The sequence below is a fragment of the Leptonychotes weddellii genome, chromosome 1 (assembly GCF_054177405.1).
Source record: "Leptonychotes weddellii isolate Sample4059 chromosome 1, ASM5417740v2, whole genome shotgun sequence".
Classification (NCBI taxonomy): domain Eukaryota; kingdom Metazoa; phylum Chordata; class Mammalia; order Carnivora; family Phocidae; genus Leptonychotes; species Leptonychotes weddellii.
This window is the reverse complement of record NC_138369.1, coordinates 154,446,777-154,467,451: the sequence shown is the minus strand read 5'-3', so window position 1 is coordinate 154,467,451 and position 20,675 is coordinate 154,446,777. Positions and strand designations below refer to the sequence as shown.

The window sequence follows — 20,675 nt, the reverse complement described above, 5'->3', positions numbered from 1 at the left end:
GATGGGTTAAATGGGTGATGGGTATTAAGGAGGGTACTTCTTGTGATGAGAACTGGGTGTTGCATGTAAGTGATGAATCACTAAATTCTACACCTGAAACTAATATTACAATGTATGTTAACTAACTGGAATTTAAAGAAAAACTTGAAAAAAAAAGAGAAGTGGATTTGAAATCATAACAAACCAGTACAGAATCCACTCTGTGATTTCAAATCACTTAGACACTACTAATCCTAAGGGCTTAGTGCCCTATAGAAATCTAAGTTCCCGAAAATATCATATACCTTGCAAGTCTACCTCACTAACAGTCTAATTGTCCTTTAATTTAATTTTCTATAGTTTTGTTACTGCAAACTTTATTAAATCAATTTCCAGTATTAGTGAAAATATAACAAAGAATTCTTTAATATGATATCAGATTAAATTTCCAAAAGACCAAAAATTAATGTTCTTAAACCACTCAGTTCAGTAAGCTTCCTTGACAATTGTGTTTCCATGTAAAAGCCATGTTTATGAAGCTCCAGGAAGTACAGACTTGCACAGCACTATCAAGCATGTATTTGATTGCCATAATATCAGAATTCAGGGCTGTCATTATTTTGAGGAAGGCATGTTTTTGTTCTTTTGCCAATTCCTATTAAATCATTTTTTATTAGTCTTATCTTCTAGATGTTCTTTTATTTGTCTTAATTTTTCTAATGTATGATTTATATTTATTAGATTAAATTTAGAAGACTCAGTCTGGAATATTTCTCTGGTTACTTTAATAGTTATTCTATCTTCTATTGACCTCAAATAATACCTTTTTCCTTCTATCGTCACATTACCTGTTCTATTTTTACATATCCCATTATGTTGTGTTTCTTATTTCCCCCCTGATTCCAATTGGATAAGGTAAGGTTTGGCTTAGAGCAGGGTATCACAGTCCAATTTCCCATGTTATACTATTTGAGGAGGCATCAAGGGTATAGTCATGGGTACTTGTACATGGGTATATTTAAAGGTCTAGCAGTGATAAAGGTATTTTGGTTCTATTCTACCAACATATCCTTAGGAACATATTTTCCTTCTATCATCGGGAGCTTTTTGTGGCTTGTAACTTTCACTCTCCCTTTTGATATTGGGGAACCACAAAAGTTTGATAACCCAAAGTCACATTTCCTGCTTTAAGTGCCAATATTCTAATTTCACAGTTGCTCAGGGAGCCACAGACATTTGGATGTGTGGTATCTACTCTGGTTCTAATCAGATTATCTGCAATTTCAGGTGACCGAGATTGTCCAGAGATCATGGCTGTTCTAAGTGTATTCCATGTATTTACCAACCTTAACTGTAATAATTGACAATCAACCTTTAAAAAATATCCTTTATATTTTTTTAGGATCTTACTATTTTTATAATTATCCCTCAGTGCTTTGTTCAGAATATACAATGCCCTACCTGTTTCTCTCTAAAAATCATTTATGTTCCACAAGATGCTACTAGTCATATACATCTATGCACCCAATGATGATAAAGCTGTGACAGCATGTGGAATAAGTTATTTTCAAAATTTTTGAAGTCCAAATTAGTTTGATCACATTGAAAATGTGAAAAGGCTGCTGCCATTGGTCCTCCCGCAAGTCCAACAAGGAACTGTAGGGGTTTTCTTACCTTTAATAGTCAAGCTTTGGCATAGGTTTTAGGTTAGGTCAAAGGTTTCCCAGTGAGTAGACAGTGCTGATGGTGAAGGGTGGGATGGAGAAGTTGGGCTTAGTGATGCTGGTCATGCTGGTAAGTTCCCAGTTATAATAAGGTGACAGGATGGTGACCTGTGGAGGAAGTGGAGGATGTCACAAATGGTAGAACTGTCTCCTGACCAGAGAGTGGAATTTCAGTTTGGAGTGGTTGCAGAACTGCTCTCGTCAGTGCTATCTGTGGAGTATCCATAGCTGCAATGAGCATGGCATCCAATAGTGAGTAATAGGCAAAACAGTGTGGCCAATAGGCAGCATGTCACACTGAAGGTAGAAGGCTGTGGTGTACCACCACGGACAGTGATAAGCATTATATGTTAGGTTTCCAATGTGTCCTCTATATATTTTACATGGCTTTCCTGTTTACATAAAATGTAAACTGTGGATGTTGTAAGTGGTCTAATGTGGGCTTATGAATATTCAATGATATAATGGCCCATGAATCATTGTGAGGGTGTGCTGTAACTGAATCATTGTGAGGGTGTGTAGTAACTGTATTTGTTACATTTTATGTAAACCAAATACGGAGGGAAGCTAATGAAGTAGTGAAGATCTCCCATTTCGATCTCTACAGGAACCAAAAAGGATCCTGAACAACGCCTTCTCCAAGATACCAACTTGGAAAATGAGGATTGGCCTGAGAACTAGTGACTGACTCTTGCTATTATAACCCAGCATATATACCAAGGCAACCGGGTACTTACCTTATTCTTTATCTCTATATTGGCTTACTGAATTAAATGCGTTATTGGATACATTTCAGGGACTCTGAAAGTAAGTCGGATTTAATTCTTGATTTACTTTATGTGCTAGCATTTTATTGTAAAAGAAGAGCTGCTGAATATGCAGAATGGGCACTTGGATGAAACCCAAGCCAAGACCCCTTCCAAATCTTATCACCACTTAGGCCAACTTGTTGCTCTTGCGCATTCAGAATCTGGAAACTAATTACCCATCCATTTGGTATTCCCAGACAGTGTGTATTGTTTAAATTGCTTATTGTCTTCATTTAATGGAAAAAAAGGCCTACATGCTGATGGCACACCTATCTCTGTTTCATACTCTGTACCCTCAGCCCTCAGTTTTTGTACAGCTGCGTCTCCTACACATACTTTCTGTGTAAGTGAAACATCTCAAGTTAGCCCTATCATTGATCCTTACCTGGTAGATCAAAATCTCATGCAATATAAAGGCAAATATTTGGCTTCAGGAATAGATCAAACATGGCTACAGGTATCACCCAAATCCCCAGGTATACACAAGTTGATAAGGCATTATTAGAAAAAATATTCAAACCCTTTTGTATAAAAATGTACAACATCTAATTTAATACCCCATGCTCTGAAAGAATCAAACATGTAGTGAGCAGAAACTTCCATTTACCACACTGGTGAGACTATTGCAGATACTCTAAATATAAAAGAGAGAGGGAGAGAGAGAGAGATTATATGTGCTCTCTAAACACCCAAAAAAAGTGCATTTGTAGAAATACAGCAATGCTTCACCATTACAGGATGCTCTTTGAACTTATTTTACCAACTGGCAGAACAAAAGATGACAATTCTAATGACACATATGGAACCATAGTTTGAAACACATAGATCATGATATTGGTACTTAGAGACCTCATCTAAAGGACTATATTATCTGGCCATCAGCAATGGGTATCAGCATGGGACAAAGCAGGAGATTATGAAGAAGTCCATTATGATTATGAAGAAAGAGGAAATAAAGAAAACCATAGAGGAAATAGAAAACACCACACAGACCACATAAAGTACTCCTGTAACACAAACATCCACCATATCAATTGATGTATTTAATGAGACAATTATTGATTCTACCAAAAAGGTACCTAAAATAAACTACAAACCATCTCCATTTCCAAAAAAAAAAAGCATCTGTACTTAGGAGTCCCATGGGAATACAGTACCAGTGATGGCAAAGAGATTAGACTTTATGTCACAGAATGGCCTACCTTAATCCATTCTGGTAACTTAATTTTTTTTTTCATAAAAGCTTTTATTTTTTATTTTTTTTAATTTTAATTTTTTTATTAACACATAACGTATTATTTGTTTCAGGGGTACAGGTCTGTGATTCATCAGTCTTACACAATTCACAGCGCTCACCATAGCACATACCCTCCCCAATGTCCATCACCCAGCCACCCCATCCCTCCCACGCCCCTCCCCTCCGGCAACCCTCAGTTTGTTTCCTGAGATTAAGAGTTTCTTATGGTAATTTAATTATATGTGAGGCAACCATTGCCACATCCAGTGCAGAATTCTATAACTCTGATATATTTTTCAAACCCTACACTGATTCTCTTTCACATTCTGAAACACATATCTTTTCCATTGGTACTAAGAAATTTAAATTATGAAACATATAAACATGGTTTATCTCATATATGTAAGAACCCAACATGTTACTCACATAGTAAAACTATGTCACAGTGTATAACTTAAAGAACCTTTCTGCTCTATAAATGTTACAGAGATGACTGCAAACATGGCAAGATGGCTGGATCTAAGAATATGAGCAATCTGGGGAGAAGACCAGTGGTTCCTTGACAAAATAACAATGGTACCACAATGAGTAATGAGGCATGGCCAGGTAAAACTGAACAAGTAGCTATATGCCGATCTTAAATGTGAGCAAAATCCATACTTAATGTTTCCTCTGGGCCTGATAGTATAGAACCATTCATACCCATATTAAAGGAATACAGATTATCAGTTTGGTGCTATAGCAAAACACACATCAATACAGCAGGGTCATAAATAGAGTATAATATAAGCTTCAATTTATTAAATTATACTAAATGCTTAAGGAATGAGGTGCTAAAAAACATAACCATGAACCAAATATTATGGTGGCCTATGCCAAAAATTACTTACTCTACTTTGAACTTTACCAATAATATATTCATTAAAAGAAAATGTGGAGTGTTGTGAATATAAGCCACAGGCAGATTGTTATAAATAGTTATGAAACCAGTTTCACAGAACCAGTACATGCATTAGGATGCATGAAATCTAACACAGACATAAACACAACCAGATGCGAAACAGGAGTCTGGAGTTTTCAATGAGAAAATCTCTACTATACTAACAACATCTCAAAGATTACTACTGGTCTAAAATAGTAGTTTATTTATGGAACGGAACACACGAAGAGTCTATAGATGACTTGTAGAAACCTAGGGTTGGAAGTAAAATGTTGAGATCAAGTGTGTGGGACAACTTGCAAGCAATATTAAGATCATGCCAATAAGAATTTACCATTTGGAATTCTAAGTATCTTACTGTAACCATGGGCAATGATGATGCCTTCGGAACAAATACAGTTTCCTGTTTTCTTGAAATAATAGGGTCCATGGATCCACAGTTAGCTTTCCAGTGGGTGAATATGGGTTATAAAACCCATATTGGCAATAATTACAGGGTTCAACATGTTTAGGGGGTTCATGCCTGCAAAATGAAGAGTTTCCTGTAAATGTCTAATTCTTTCTTGTTGTTCTTGCCACTCAAGGAAATCTATAGCTGTTATGGCCATTATTGACAAATGTTTCTCCCAGCACAATAGCCCTGCACCATGGTAGGATAAATATTAGGCATCCAGTAATGATGTGTATGAAAATGTGTCCACTACTTAGGTGTTCTGCCATCATTAACAGAATAAATATCAATATCAAACAGAACAAATATCACCAGGATATAAGATAAGGTGTTCTTCATGCCTGAGAATTTTATAGAAGTATCATATTATTTTCTTTAATTTGATATAATATGCCTTTTTCTTTGGTCACCCAGTAGGTTTGCAATTAGTGGCAGGTGCTATAATTTCCAGTAATATATACATTATTACAATTTTTAATTAATACTTTTCTTTTTAGTTTAGATTCTGGGGTGTTGTTAGTGCTAATTCTTATCTCTGTGAGTGACTGCAATATTGATTTAATAACAATTTTTCTGTCCCTTTTGTACCTATTTTTTAGAGAACTTGCCACCTCCCTGATTGCTTTAGTCTATGCTTTCATATCTAGATTGTTAATAAGCAGCCTAAACTTTTGTTTGAGCAAAAGTTTTGTACCTTTCAGTTGATCCAGAGGCAGTTGGGTTATAGGATTAAGTAGATGTTCCACATTATGCTCTGTTTTTTGGCCCAATTTTCTATTATATTCTCTGTGAAGTGGGTTCCCTGGTCAGATTCTATGATGGCTAGGATACCATAGCAGCAATCCTGATTTTCAATGCTGTGATGGTAGATTTTTGATCACTTTTTCCTGCAGGGATAGGCTAGTCCTATTCCTGACCATCTGTCTACAATGGTGCATGCATACAGTTTATTTTCTGACATAGGCATGGATTCATATATAATCAGTATGTATAATTTGGAAGGGTCTGTCAGATTTGATCCTATGTGGAATATTCATTAATGAACTGCAAGCTTTAAACTTCTGGCAATTCTCATATCTTTTATTTTGAAATTGTAGGTATTTCTAGGTGTATGCATGTTTCTTGTTTCTAACCATGTACTAGTGCTATTGTGTACCTGCATGACCTGTTTGGTGATGTGCCCATGTAATAATCCTATCAATTGGCATATCTGTTTGTTCAGATTTTATATTCCATTGTCCTTCCTGTTTATGTATGGTTATGTTTTAAATTGGTTTCTTCTTTACCCATGAATCATTGTGTTTCTTAAGATAAATCTTAGGAATCCTTGTTTCATAGTTTTCCTACTGAGTTTGTCCACCTGGTTATTAAATTTGGTTTCTTCAGAGTTGTAATTCTGATGTGCAGAGACATGTGTGATGAATGTGGAGATGTCAGCCAGTGCTGTTTTATGCCATATGTCCTTATTTCCTGTTTTCCAGGTAGGAAATAAGCGTCCCATTCCAAATAGTTATTCCATTAGCTATTGCCCATGAGTCTGAGAAAAGATAAACCTCATTCTGATTTTCCTTAATAGGTTGTTCAATCACCAATTTTATGGCTATTAGATCAGCATGTTGTCCTGATTCTCCAGAGTTTGATTTTGTCAGGTAGACCATCATTAGTCCTCAAGGCCACAGGCTACCAGCATACTCTGGATAGTGTCATGGAGGCTGATCCATCTGTAAACCATGCATTACTGAGTGCTGTGGACCAATGATGGCCCTCATTACCCAACTGCTTGAGCTTGGATAGGCTTGCCCTTTGGGAACACTGATAAGTGTACTATAGGCATTGCTGAGATTTCCTCAGATTATGCATAGGGTTGACCATCCGTTCAAATGTCCCATTCTGAAAAATACCAATTCCATGTTAGGGCTTTATGATCAGGGATAATTTCCCTCTATCAGGATCTGTTTTATCCAATCCAGAATAGGCTGTTGGAGGTTAAGTATAATTAGTTTGTTTTCTGTTAGTGGCTCTGTATTTTATAGGGCCTCATAGAGTGCCCAGGTAAGCCTTTCAATTGTTTGGTATCTATTCTCAGACCGCAGGAACTTTTTATTCAAAATCCAATTGAGAAAAATTTGGGGTCTTGTGGTGTTTTAGTCCACAGTGACCATGTTGCAAACCCTTGTGAAAATAGGCACTCTAGTTTATATTTGGAATCCACATTAATGTGTCAAATTTCCAGTAGTATTTTTTCAAATAAGTAAAAGCTGCCTCTTGAGTCTCTGTCCCCTAAATTCCCTGGTCTTCTTAGTTATTTCAAAGATGGGTTTTAATATTATTCTCATATATGGTATGTGTTGTATACAGTATCTAAACCGTACTATCAGTTTCTGAACTGCTTCCTTTGTGGTAGAAGTTGGTATGAAATTTTTCTTGTTTATGACTGGCTCTGGCATTTTCCTGTGTTCAGAGGACCAAATTATGCCTAGAAATTTTACTGTACTTTGGGGTCCTTGGACCTTACCTAGGTTGATCATCCATCTTCTGAGTGTAAGAAATTCAATTAACTCTCTCTTGACCCTAGTCTATTCTTCTAAGTTATCATCATAAATAAGGATGTCATCAATATAGGAAATAAAGGTTTGTGTGTGTTGTGTTTTCCTGAAAGGACTGGATGTCTTGTATGAGAAGGTTTTGGGCTATCACTGGGCTGTTAAGGTATCCTTGTGGTAACCTACTAAACTGATATTGTCTACCTTCCCATATGAATTCAGTCATGAGTTGGCTCTCCTCATCAACTGGCATAGCAAAGAATATGTCAAATAAGTCTATTACTATATAATAAGTTCAGGATCCAGTGGTGATATTGTTTATGATAGTGCCTGTATCTTGAAGTATTCCCTAATTTTGGGAGAGTGTTTGTTTAAATTCCTAAAATTTACCATAAACTTATATTCTGTCTGGGTTTTTAATAGGCCAGATTGGATTATAATATGGTAAAATAGTAGGCACAATAATTTGTTCTTTTAGGAGTTTCTGAATTATCTCCTTAATTTGAATATGTCCTCTCTTAAGATTGTATTTGGGTTACATCTGTTATTCTAGACAGGGTAGATCATTTAATTGCAGTCCATTTTGCTATAGCTAAATTAGTTTTAGGAATTGTTAAATCCTTATTTGTTACATGATGTCCTATCACATCCATTCCAGGAATGTTTTCTAAATTGGGACCTTTAACTAATTTAGCCTTAACAGGAGGGTCTATCATCAAGTGTTAGAAATCTATGCACCCATGTCCCTAGAGTTAATTTCCTTCCTATTCCCTCAATTAGTCCTGTTCTATTTTAAGGTTTTCTATATTAGTAGGATGTCCTTGTATCTTTGCTACTTGTGATCCAGTATCTAACAATATAGTATCATATGTAATATTTTTATTTACAAATGGGGTTTCTATTGACATGGCCACTATGACATACGGGTGATTTTTCTCAGGCCTTGGCCAGGAGACAGAAACTGCTGAGTTCCTATAGAGGGTTCATCAGGCTTTCTCTTTTTCATTTATCATCACATCATCTATTAATGGGATTAGGTTTTGAAAATGGGTTATTATTTACAGTAAACAGGTTATTAAGTGTATAAGTGGGTTTGTTTTCCCTAAAAAGTTAGTTATTTCCATTTTTGTGCCATTGTAATTACCTTCAATTCTTATCGTTATTGGTGTTTTTATTTCCATATTTAGGATTAAAAGGTACTGGTCTAAATGGCCAAAGTCAAGAGGCCTTATGGGTTTTGTTCTATTAGGTCTATTTACATTAGGTATAAGTCTTTGTTACCTTTCCAGGTGAGTAGGCCAAAAAGCCAATTCAACAAACATTTGTAGAGGACTTCTTAAACTTAAGTCAGTGGCAGTGAGCATTGTGAAACTCAAAGACAAAAAAGAAAGTGATGGATCCTGATATCAAGGAATATACAATATTCCTTGTAACATAGTGCAGAGTGAGATAGGTAGCGTAGCTGAAACATCAACAAAATGCTTGGGGAAACTAGAAGAGGGAATGATCAATGGGAGGAGGAAGTTGATTGAATAAATGCTAATTGATCTGGATTTAAACAATGAACTAAATCTAGGTAATCAAAGAAGAGGAGAATTCACTATAGACACAAATTTAAATGGAGGTAAGAAAGTAGTCCCTTTGGCACAAAATCAAGATCAAATCTAGCAATATGGTGAACAGCATTTTGCTCCCAGTGTTGAGTCTATCATGGATTAGGCATTCCCCATCTCTCTTCTTAACTTTGTTTTTCTCCATAGCACATTTTATACTCCAATATACTTGATAATTTGCACATTCATATTCATCATTTGACTATTAATGACAACATTGCTAGCTGTGTGTGCGTGCATGCACAAATACTCCCTATTTCTTCCTTGACTTAGGGCTAGACTACATTTTCCATTCTTGGATGTGTCCATGTGAATGAATTCTAGTCTTGTCCACCCTTGGGGTATGTGGAGACTCAGGAAAATATTTTTGTGGGATCTTCATTTATTTAAACTATTTGATTAAAAATATATTAAAGAATTCATGAGTCCATTTGAGATACAGTGACTTATCAGCGAACATTTAGAATAATGGGCACAAAAGAATTATTTCTGTATTGGTTTATTATCCAACAAATGCATGCAAACATTCTCTACAGTATCCAGGTACCACCTCCTCCTGTTAAGATTAAGAAACTTCTGTAGGTACTTTATTGTCAAATGTGACATTCCTGGATAATTTCTTATCTTCCACTGTGAGAAAAAAGTAGCAATGCTATTATTATTAATAATGCCATGTTTTTTTGGAAACTGTTTGTATTTAAACCATATATATCTTTTTTCTTCTGTGGGTCCGAATACCATTTATTTAATGCTGATTGCATCATTACTCAAGACACTGCATTATCCATCATACTGTTTAAGAGTACCAGCTTTCAATGACTTTTTCAGAGATTCTTATTGTGCTTTATTGGTGATGATGAAAAATGCAAGTGTTATCCAGAGAATGCAAAATAGTGTGAAAGATGATTCATTTTCTTATCACCTTACAGTTACCATTGGGAAAGAATAATAGTGCATCTTCCAACCACATCTTCTCTTGAACTCTTTAAGCCATAATCACTATATTCTGGAATGTGATCTCTTACAGTGTTGATTGTATCACTGCCTTCCACACATCACCACTAGTGGAGAGGATAGATAAGGGGCCTATGGGTGGAGCAAGAAGAGCAGTTATGTCTACACAAGAAATGTCCATCTGTCCTCTGGCATGGCTTAAGACTGACTTGGATGAGCATAGTGCTGCTACATCAAATAGAGGTAAGAAAACAACAATGAGGTAAGTACCCCATGTCAGGCTATCCTCCAAGAGTGGCTACACCTCTTCCTTTCCTAGGATTTTGAAATTATTGCTCCACAATGACAAAACTATATAATGGCTCAAACTATATAATGGTTCATAAAGTTTTTTTTTAATTTTATTTATTTATTTGAGAGAGAGAGAATGAGAGAGAGAGAGCATGAGGGGGGGAAGGTCATAGGGAGAAGCAGACTCCCCGCCAAGCAGGGAGCCCGATGTGGGACTTGATCCCGGGACTCCAGGATCATGACCTGAGCCAAAGGCAGTCGCTTAACCAACTGAGCCACCCAGGAGCCCTATAATGGTTCAAATAATGATTCATTTTCTATTCAGATAAATAGTCAAAACTGCTCCTTTGGGTCAAGGTGGAGGAGGGGTTACTTTGCCCCACACGTCCATTTAACATGTGACTTTAAGATAGTATTGGGATACAATATGTACATTATATAGTTTATGGTTTATTTGTTTTTGTAGCTGCCTGCTCTAATACAATCTCTTACCAAAAGGTAAATTCAACAAGGTTTGGGATTTTTGTTTACTTTGTAATCCATTTTATGTTCAGTGTCTGGAAAAATATCAGACATGGTAGTGACCTATTGTGATTTGTAATGTTTGATACTAAGCATAGTCTTCAATACAGGATTCACTTGAAAAAATAACTCAAATATTTAGTGGTACCCAGCTCTAAGAGCTGAGTGATAAAATGGGAGCCACCAGACAAACCAGGAGGAAGATCCAACTTACCTAAACTTGGACATTTAATACTTATTCCAAAGACACCAGATAAGAAACTTTAGGCTACATGTGACTTTCAGAACAAAGCTGAGGAGTATATTAATGTGTCCCATTCCTTAGAACAGGAAATGTGATAAGCTGAATCTACCAGTGAAAGACCTCAATGGTTAGAACTGAGGGTAATACAAAGTCCAGAACTGGTACAGGCAGCTTGTAGAATTTTATCACAACCTGAAAGACCTTAGTTCTTCCTATGAAATGCATACATTTCCAGAATGCATGGGTCTATTACGTGAGGAATTTAAAATTTTATTTAAGGGAATCTATACTGTATTTACCATTGGGGACAAGCTGTGTACATCATAACTGCTAATAGGTCATGTTAGCAAAAATAAGAGTGTTGACACACAGGGCAGAGTAGATAGAAAGGTTTTATAGAAGAAGCAGCTGAGTCAGTATCACAGACTCATTACCCAAGCCTCAATTTTAGTTTTTAATTCAAATCAAATAAATATCATTGCGGGCTACAGAGATGTTTGGAAGCACAGAAATAGTCATCTAATTGTGATTGGCCAAAGCAGACTAGCTGTATGGCAACCTTAAATTAAAACAAAACACAGTAAATATTGAGAGGTAGAAGTAATTGGGTAATCCAGATTTTTGTTCTAATGGGGCTAGGTCAAGGTTGATCTCTCTTTGCTCATTCTCCATTCTGTCCTCTGCTTGGCCTATCCCTGTTAATCAGCCCTCTGGGTTGAATAATAGCTAGTACAACAGCTGAACCCAGAGTAGCCTGCACTATCTCCTTCCTAATCAAGCAACAACGAAGTGTGCTAAATTTTAGAACACTGATAATGAGCAGGAGGTGGGAATGGTTAAATATTAAGGGAAACAAACTTTGGATAGGTTTCCTCATAATTTTACATGTATAATGTGAAAATTAATTTAAAGTCCAAAAGAGTAGAGCCAGCTTTTAGTAGTAGCATAACATAGAGTAAAGAGTTTAAATTCTGAAGCCAGCTGCCTGGGTTTAAATTTCAACTTTCCTACCTACTAAATTTGCATAATTGGGCAAGTGGCTTAATCTTTCTGTGGCTGTTTCCTGATATTTAAAAATTGAGGTAGAAATACTTTATGGAGACTAAATGAATTAATACTTGGAAAGTTCGGGTGGATTGAGTCATACATTATGTAAGAGTTCCATAAAATAAAATAATTGTGTTTGAAATTATTTTATAAAGTCCACTAAATGATACACTTAATTTGTGTGTATGTGTGTGATTTTCAGGCCACTTTTATTGATCACCTTATGGTTAACTAAATATTAACACCTGAGAGTGAGAAAAACTCCTTTGACAGTTGGGAACTGGTCTGGCACATACAGCTTCTTGTCATGGTGTTGTCCAATCCTGTCGGACATAAATGATCTTACAAAACACTGACATCAAATAAGCCCCACTTTGTGACATTGATAAAATGAGACCAAAAAAAAAAAAAAAGATGAACACGATTTTGTCTAAGTACCCCCCTCCCACACAGCATTCACTCCCAAGGAACATGGGTCTTTGCTGCTTCTTTACACATTACAACTTTAATCTCACTCCAGTCTTTCCTCCTTCTAGTTGAGATTTATTAAGATACACATTTGTAGAATTCTCCCTACTTTCTGACCTCACTCACTTTAGAGTGAACGTCTCCTTTCTTGAACCTCCCTCCAAAGTCATCTAACCATAGCACACAGCCTGTAATAAGCATTCTCTAAAACCCTCTTACTGGGGAGTCTGGGTGGCTCAGTTGGTTAAGTGGCTGCCTTTGGCTCAGGTCATGATCCTGGGAACCTGAGATCAAGTCAGCTTTGGGCTCCCTGCTCAGTGGGGAGTCTGTTTCTCCCTCTCCTTCTGCCACTCCCCTGCTCACACTTGCTTTCTTTCTCTGAAATAAATAAAATCTTAAAAAAAAAAATAAGGAGAAATAGGGGCACTTGGTGGCTCAGTCGGTTAAGCATCTGACTCTTGGATTCATCTCAGGTCATGATCTCAGAGTAGTGGGACTGAGCCCCGCATCAGGCTCCACACTCAGTGCAGAGTCTGCTTGTCCCTCTCCTTCTCCCTCTGCCCCTCTTCCTGCCCTCTCCCTCTCTCTCTCTCAAATAAATAAATAAAATCTTTTGCAAAATTTTTTTAAAAATAAAGAAAAATAGGACGCCTGGGTGGCTCAGTTGGTTAAGCAACTGCCTTCGGCTCAGGTCATGATCCTGGAGTCCTGGGATCGAGTCCCGCATCGGGCTCCCTGCTCAACAGGGGGTCTGCTTCTCCCTCTGACCCTCTTCCCTCTCATGCTCTCTGTCTCTCATTCTCTCTCTCTCAAATAAATAAATAAAATAAAATAAATAAATAAATAAAAAATAAAGAAAAATAAAACCCTCTTACTGACACCTCATAGTTCCCGAAGGTGTGTGGTCTGCCTCACTGCAACTTGTCCAACCACAGTTGGATTCTCGGTGGTCTTTGGGTAGAGGGCATTAAAACACGATGCACTATGTAGATATTATTATTCATATAGAATATCCACATTTTTAATACCTATGCAATTCAGTCTCGGCTGTTGAAAAGGCTTTGAAAAGTGTTAAATCTGAAATCACCTCAATTTTTACAACTATCTCAAATACAGTAAAATAATATAGTTTTTAAAAAAAAAAAACCTCTGTATTTGAATCCAATTCTATAAGCTAGCAGCAGGTTTTTATGCACTTTTTGCTTGTAATATTATTGTTATTCACATTACATTTCTGTTCCAAGTGAGAGAGAGATTATTCATTGTTTGATTTGGTGGGGACTGGGTTTTCTGAGGTATTTGTTCCCCTTTTGTTTCCTCAGATTTATGAGCCTGGCAAGCTTTTCTGTCTGTTGCTGAAAAGACTATTGTGTGCGTATACACACAGTCTCAGCAAATAATTTATTTCAGACGTCCAAGAACAGTCTTTTTTCACCCTCAAAACAGAGATTTTTTCATTTCAGTCATCTGTCCAACCTTAGTAGTGATTCTATAATGTCAGTATTCATTTTCAATAAAAAGGAGAAAAAAGTTATAGTTAGAGGGCTTTGACCTAGATCGATGGAATAGTGGTAAAAATGATCCTAGATTTTATGCTACCATCACAAAAATTTTCGTCAGGGATAAACTTTTAATATTTAAATTTTTTGTTGTTGTTTTCTGTTTCTTTTATTCTAACCTCGAATGTTATGAAAATAAATATATTCAGTTTTAGCAAGAACACATTGGAATGGTTAATGATCCCATTAATTCAAAGAATAACATATTGTAATTAAAAAGAAAAATCATTTGCCTTGACTTATCTGGATGCTTATCTGTGTTGTCTAGAGGTGTATCTTTATTGACAGAGTTATATTATGATTTCTCCACTTTACTTTTATTTCTTTGATAATTGTGCCTTAGAATTTATGATTCTATTGCCTGTTAATCTGTGACTTTTTATCCATTACAAAATATTATAATCTTGTCACATTATATGCATATCATTACATATCTTGTCACCTTATTCTATTTTAGAGCTAGATGAGGCTCTGGGAATTTGTATAGCTCATTCTCTGAGGTACAGAACAAACTTTGCTGCAAGTATCCTTAAAAATAGTCTTTTCTTAAATTCCCCAAAGAAGAAGATGATTCTTCAACCTTTCATTCTAACAAGAAACCTGACTTTTAAAGAAATGACCAGAGAGACCTTGACCATAACCCATAACAACTTGATGAAGGTACACATTTATCATCTGGTTTTGAAGGTCTCACACTAAGCCTTGTGATACTGACATTTCACAGTCTGTAGATACTATGTTTTCTTCTTCCCTGTCCTGATCATCCCTTTGTCTACTTGAACATGGGCTATAATGGGATTAAATGCCTAGATTGTTGAACAGCAAAAGATGAGTCTCATTTTAGCTACAGTGTGACAGCAGAACTATTTCCAAACCATTCCTTTTGCAACCTTTCTGAAAACCAGCTGCAGGTCTCATGTGAGGGCAAAAAATAGCATGCATTCGGAAGAATTTGTATTCACATTTTCATCAGCTAAGAAATGACAGTTTTGACTCGAAGCTACTCAGGAATAGTTTTGCCAACATTTGTGAAACATGATATAAATTTACTCATCAAAGAGTCTTTATTAGTGATCATGGGAAAATCAGTCTCTCTCTTGCTTTTTTTTTTCCTATCTCAAAATTGACAATATTTACCTCTGTTAAACTCACATAAAACATGTGTTGACATTGAGCAAAACACTCCCATTCTATATACATTTAAGGAATAATTTAACATTTTGGAAAAAGGAAAAAAAAAGACTGTCATGATGTTAAGAACCAGGAAATATTTTATTCTGTAGTATTTTCAAAAAATCTAAGTAGTACTTCTCACAACCATTACAGAAAGTAAAATATACTGGTGTTGATAAATCAAAATATGCTTTCATAGTCATTAATTAGTAGGAAGTCATTTTTGTATTTCACACTTAATACATACTTTTTCCTGTTTCCTTGTTTCTCTATAAGATATACATTTTATTTTATTTTGGCATTAGACAACAACCAACTTCTCATATACTTTTGGCTAACGACAAATATTCCTTATCCTGGAGACTTGTTCCCTTTGAGCATGGAGTCTCGTGTGTATTTATAGTGACCAACGTTTTACACTTGATGCTCAGATATGTGGTCTAAATAGTAGGGAGGAATAGTTAGAATTTTTAAAAAATAATGTTTCTCCTGGAAATCTCAGGTTTATGATTACTTTAAATGAGAAAAGGTAAGTATAATCTAAACAAAATCATGCATTAAAAAAAAGTCATGGGATTACATGGATATATGACATATGTTGCATTGGTGTTAGCCTTACATGCAGGCTAGCAAGGAATTAGCCTGTAATATTTCTCTAAATCATTTATGGACCTTCGGAATTAGGAGCAATATTAGAGATCATGGTTTATCCCTTTATTTCCTAGAGGAAGAAGAGAAGACTCAAAAAGGCAAGCAAGGACTAGAACCTGGATTTCTTTTGATCACACCCCTCTCCTTCCTAGTGGTGAGCCCCTTTTCTCTACCTTCCCCAAATCTAACATCTTCCACTGTATTCCTCATCTCAAGCAGATAATTCATATGCTACACGACCCCATTCCACTGTTACAACTGCAGTCGCTCCCAGGACCTGGCCAATCTAAGGGACGCTGTCATAGAGTTGCTTCATTAGCCGTGTTCCCTCCACCCACTTTCACAGTTCAAGCAGAGACATGGGCAGTTTCTCATTCTAACATGATACTGAGACTCTTGGTCTATCAACAACCACAGCGCAGCCATTTGCTGACATATCCTGTGGAAACCTAATGAATGAGATCTCTAAGCCTCTCTTCATGTATGAACTATCATCAGCAAAAAATCTGATCTTACCTCTAAAAGGTTATAATAAAATGTATCTAAAATCGTTTCTCTTTCATACATCAAGTACTACCCTACTGGTTCTCATGAAGTTAAATTTGCGTTCTCTCTTAGCCTATGTCTTATATATGAAAATGATGAGGGTGTAGGTAAATAGTGTTTGATCTCTAGGCATTTAGCTAAAGTGAGGTGCTAGGCCTCAAGCTTAACCCACAGAAGCCAGCATGGACCTTATTGTCCATTAATGAGATAATTAACTTATATTCCTGACTCCATTTACCTTTGCTTTTTCTGCATGTGATTTTGTTTAGTCTGTGGTAGATTAAAGATTACTGAAACTTCTTTGCTATTCTCATTGAGAGACAACATGCCTTCCCTTTGTTGGACTGGCTTTAGTAAGTTTGACCGATAAAATCTAATGGAAATGACATTCCGGGACCTCTGTGGTTAGCTCATTAGACACTTGGCAGCTTCCACACAGGTCCCCTGGAATGCTTGCTGTGGGTCAAGTTGGCTATCTTGTAAGAAGTTTGACTCTCATTATAATGACTACTAGGCAATGAGGAAGCCCAAATATGAGGAAGACCACATTGAGAAGCTACATGGAAAGAGGGAAAAGCCCAGAGAGAAAAAAGCTGTTAGCTTTCACATCTATTCTAGCCCAGGTACTAAGCAAATGAGTGAAGTGGCTCTCTCGAATATTCCAGGCCTCCACCAGGATAGGTAGTATGGAGAACTGTGGAATCCAGATGGCAGCTAGAACCAGGGTCCAAGACATATGATCTATTCAACCATCCCAGGCATATCTAGCCATTTGAGCGACTCCACCTGAGTCCCAGTCATCATAGTATTAAGACAAGCCATCCCCAGTATGCCCTGCCCAAACTCCTGAACCACAAACTTGTGAACACAATTGCATGGTTGTTGTTTTATGCCATTGAGTATCGGGGTGGCTTGTTACTCAGCAGTACAATACCAGAAAATGATTTAATTCTAAAACTGAGGTTCTACCTTAACAGAAACCTGAAACCTGTGGCATGGGCTTTGGGACCAGCTAGGTGTGAAGAGGGAGAGATTGAGGACAACATGCACGAGCAGAAATAGCACTTGGTGCCCTATACTAACCTTGAAAGCATAATGCCGTTTGCTTTTCCTGGAAATTTCTCTGTGGCCAACCTAATCTGGAAGGACACAGGGAAAGGAATGACACTGGGAAATGTTATTTCTGCTTAATTAAACTGATTCAAAACCATCACACTCTATTGGTCATGACTTGAAAACTATGGCCACAGCTGTAACCAGTCTCTTAAAATCACTCCAAAACTCAGTCACAATGCTGATGTGGGGCCTGCTTGTATCCACTGTTCCTCCACTCTAGGCTATCTCTAGAATGACCACCATCAGCCTTCAAAATAGTTGAATAAATTATGAGTTATTCCAAATAAAAGTTTGATTCTTGCATTGCATACTCTGCAGGTTAAAATCCATAGTCATCATCACATATAAGTATATTCAGAATTTGACTCTAACCACCTTGCTACTAATACATATTCAAAATCTGACTCTAACCACCTTGTTACTAATAACAGCCCCAAATTTCCTGGGCTTTTTGGACATTATGTTCCTTGTATTTTTTTTGAATGAGCTATGCATTTTCCTGCTTTTATATTTTATATTTATCTCCCTTGTAAATCCTTGTGTATTTTTTAGGTCGAATTCAAACATCACCTTTGTTCTTTCTCATAAACTCTTGCATTTCTCACTAAGCAATGAAAATTGTTCTTTCTGTGGACATCCTGATATACTGATACCTGTTTTCATTGTAGGGGTTATTTTTTACAAAATACTATTTGGATGCCCTGTCTCTAATCCTCAGAAGACTTTGAAATCCCTAAAGACTTATACTTGTTGCCTTATTTATTTGCATATCTTCAGCATTTACAAAGATTCTGAGAGCTACCAAGAGCTTAATATATATTTGTTGAAAAAAATGACAATATTCCCATAGGCAGTGAAAATATATTTAAAGAACATTCCTTGATATTCCAGTATACAATAATGTTTATCTTCATTTTAGTCTTTAGTTCCTTCTTATTTTATGGAAATGGAAATGTTTAACTTGTAATATATAGGGTGTATAATAAAATGTATTGGTTGACTCGAATGATTTATATGTGTCTGTGTTTATGTGATGTGTACCTTGAGGGAAAGGAGTATTAATTTGGCTTAGAATCTGTATGGTTCCTATAAAAATCAAACAGATTCACATTTATAGCTTCTGCCATTAATTAGATACAATTAGCAATTTTGTAGTAATTAAATTACATTATAAATTACCTTATAGTTCCTGAATTATACATTTAAATTATTCTCATATAAATAAACTGATCACTTGTACCATTGTATTGAATGATCTAATTTACTTTATTTACTTTATTACTGAATGATTTTTCCAAAATGATTTGTGAGTCATATAATAATTATAAGTGAAAATAGTTCTAACATAAACTCAAAATATCATCAAACTATTCCTAGAAGACTTGAAAGCTTTTAGATTTTTTCTTCCTTTCTGGAATGCAAACTAAAACCAAGGTATTTCAGTCTATAAATGACCTTAATGCGTAGGACACCTATTATCGTTTGGAGAGTAAAATACTTTTTCACTACTCTTGACAACTTATGCCCAGATTATGCTGTACTATTCAGTGACAGTGAAATAATTGCTTCTCATTCTACTTCCTCTATTTTGGGGGGAGTAATGACTATTACATTTTTTTTCTTTAAATAATTTTTTTTGCTGTTTTCTTCCTACCACTAGCACACAGAATAAATCTAATCTTCCACAGAAAAGCTCTTAAATTATTTCAGGACAGCTGCCCTGGAACCCCAAATATTGATTGTCTATGCAGGGAAATTTAATTTTGTTAAGTCTATCAGAAGATATATGATGACCTACTCTCTGCCAGGTACTTGAGATATAGTCTTAGACTGGAGAGATCTGGACATGTGCTCATGAATTCACCATCCAGTGGAGGAGATGGACCACAAACAAACAAGTAATGTGAACTTTTTTTTTTTAAAGCTTTCACTAGTTTGATCTCACTTCTTTAAATATACTCAGCTTCCACTATATTCCTGCTGAGCTGTTATTCCCAAACTGATGCAGTATTCCAAAAATGATCTGATTAATGATACATTTAAGCATTACCCTCGTTGCCTATTAATGATAAAAGAAGCAAAGTACATCCTTAATTGTGAGTTTTAAATAAAATTACAGAAATAAAGAATTTAATATAATGTTTATTACTTGGAAAATGCTCTGTAAATGTTAGCAATTATTACTACATACAGGGAATTCATAACTAGCTTCCTTCTTTTTCCTAAATGCAGCCTACATCACATTAGCTAGTGTAATGAACACATTATACTACTACTGGAACTTGTCCATTCATCCTGCTTCTTACTTATGACTGATTCATCATGTAAATTTTGAATGTTTTATTTTTCAAATATGATTTTCACCTATTTTAAATTTTATCTTCATAGAAATTGTCCACTATTCCAGATGTTGTCTATATCTCTAGATCCTAATTATGTTATACAATATAGTTCCTACTCACCCATTTTATGCATTCTGCATTTAATTAACATGTCTACTATTTTGAACATTGTGTAATACAAGTCTAAAGCCAAAATCTTGTGATAAGTCACTGACCCAACTAGAAGACAGATATTGTGGAGAGACTACCTTTTTAGTGTTTGACAGATGAGACTTTATACACAACAAGAAGAGGATAAAACTCCAAAGTTTCCTTTGCAAGCACAAGCATATTATAAGTTCTTCTTAAGTCTTACCCTAATTAGTTAAGAATGCTGCCCTAGCTACGCTGAACCTTGTTTGGCTCTGGGAGTGATGGCCTGAGGTGAAATTTACTATCAAATATAGACTATCAACCCAACAAAATC

At 36.0% G+C, this 20,675-nt stretch overlaps 1 long non-coding RNA gene across 1 annotated transcript; it reads left to right on the top strand.

Moving 5' to 3' along the window:
* Positions 1-1,604: 1,604 nt before the first annotated feature.
* Positions 1,605-16,719, top strand: LOC145717277 (uncharacterized). Its single transcript, XR_014140390.1, has 3 exons — positions 1,605-2,432; positions 10,324-10,493; positions 16,280-16,719. It is a non-coding gene; the product is annotated as an uncharacterized LOC145717277 (long non-coding RNA).
* The last annotated feature ends 3,956 nt before the right edge of the window (positions 16,720-20,675 follow it).